Here is a 2423-nt window from a genome sequence, read left to right on the forward strand (position 1 = left end):
GAGAGAGAGAGAGAAGAGGCGGCGATAGGACAGTTAGGCGCGCGCGACCGATAGGGAGGCAGACGTCGCCGTCGCCACGTCATGTCTCGGTGATCGCATCGCATTTGAGTAGATACAGACTGATCGCGATCTTTGAATCCATGAAGAAAAATATTTATTATAATGAAATGAATTATATGATAATAAAGCAAACGTAAACAATTCGACATATAAATAGTAGTAATTGTATCTGATACGAGTAATTTGACGCAAATGTTTTTCTTTTATTTAGTAAATGGAAAATGCTACAAAAGAAAGAAATTCTTATCTTGTAATAATAAATACTTATAATCAATAAATCATTAATTTTTGCATTTTTTTCACTCACAGGCATTAATTTATTTAACGCGGTTGTAATCTTTTAATTGAAATTTAACTAACATTTGTTTTACTTTAGAACCCATTAAAAATGTTCGAATTATACAGTTATTGAACAAATTAACAATATCAATAATTTTAAAAATTAAAAGCAACATATTATATTAATTTCGTTTATTAGTCTCAGTAAATAAAACTAGTTTAAATTGTGAAATATTTGAAGAGAATATTAAAGATATATTTGTCACAATTTAAAATTCGGAAAATTTTTCGAAAATATGAAAATTTTATAGATCGTTCTATTATTACATCTGAGTATTTATGTAAAATTTGAGCACAATTCTCTTGTTGGTTTAAAAGTTATTTAATTATAATATTTTGTTTGCTTTTTTAAATATAAAATTGCGTCTCACATTACTCATTTGTAAATTTAATAAATTTAATAAATTTACAAAGTTTATTTGGTTTCACTTACTCGTTTAAAAGTTATTTATTTAAAACTGTAATAAAAGATGGTAATCGTACTGCACAAGCTATTAAAAGACAAATAATGTTTTGTCCTTGCAATTGATTTTAAAACAAATTTACGATGAAATTTTTTGATCGATATTGACAGATATTGGCTAACATATTTTTACTGATGCATTTGACTAACATTATACAGCCAAAACATTTTCAAATCTTATTAAGATTAGGTTTTTTTTGCTTGTCCCTACAATTTTTGTTAATATTTTGTTTTAATTTTGATCGAAATATTGGCGTTTTATTTGTGACGCGATTATTCGGCGTGAGACACATATTATATCTGTCTCTTCCAGTTCGTGTTCTATTAAGAGCAAGCGTGTCAGGTGTTGAGTTACTGCCATGGTGTCGCAAAGCCAGATGCAATTACCAAGACGTGGCAACGTGGATGATCGGTTACATCGTGGATGCGATTGGAATATCAATCACGAATATGAGTTTCGCAATTTTGGGATGCTGCTCACGTTACCGCCCTTGTAGGAAAAAGTCGACATGAACGAAGGCAGATGAAGGCGACGCAATGCCTCGATTTATCGGTGCTGTAAGGTTTTTTATTACGCGCGCAGAACCTTCAGGTTTTCTATTAATCTTTTCGTTGTCAGATGAACCAAGCACAAAAAATATTTAAATTGAAGAAACATCTATCGTTTTGTTCTGCGAAATTATTTAATTTCGCCGAAAATATCAGATAGTATAAGAACTGATTATTATAAGATCATACAACATGATTTCTTGAATGTATAATCACGCAATATGTTTAGAATTTATGTAACTCCAAAGAAAATTAACCAAATTATTATGTACCAATATTATTCAGTATTAGAAATGATTAAGTAGATATGGAAGTATTTTGCTGAGTAGTCAGGTATAATTTGGGAATAAGACAGTTAATATCGTCGTAAGTTTGAAACGTCTTACTTGTGTTGTCCCATTCTCTTGGGGATTTGCAAATGGATAGATTACAGGCGGCAGGTACTTCGGTATGCGGGAGTACCGCCCTAATGTAATGATTATTAATTGCTGCGGTGACGATATGCAGTGCACGCAAACGCAGCGGTTGCACCTGCACCGGTTTTATTAGCGTCGGCAATTCGGTAGCTTCTCTAACTAATATACATACATCTCGGTATGCACGGATAATAATCGTTGTTTCGAAGTTGGCGCACACACTGCGCGGACGAACCTTGCACCGGTTTGCCGACTAATGCGTCGTGCTTTACTCTACTCTAACTACGGATGTCGTCGTCGTTGGAGTGAATGTCATCGCTCGTAATATTATTCGAGGTTTGAGAACCATGCTTATCCACCTGTCTTAACTGTGGTGTGCTATTAAGCAGATCGCGACGGCAGTTAAGATTTAGTTTGACTTAACCTTTTGGTGACGAATCTTTGCTTAGTATATACATGTGTGGTGTGTGTGTGTGTGTGTGTGTGTGGGTGGGGGGGTGGGGGTGTGTGTGTAGTAATTTATTTTTTAGTCTTTAGTTAGTTGGTTTAGTTTACAACTAATTATTAATTTTAATTAAAATTAAATTAAATTTTAA

Source organism: Atta cephalotes (genome assembly GCF_000143395.1).
Source record: "Atta cephalotes unplaced genomic scaffold scaffold00008, whole genome shotgun sequence".
In the NCBI taxonomy this organism is placed as follows: Eukaryota; Metazoa; Arthropoda; class Insecta; order Hymenoptera; family Formicidae; genus Atta; species Atta cephalotes.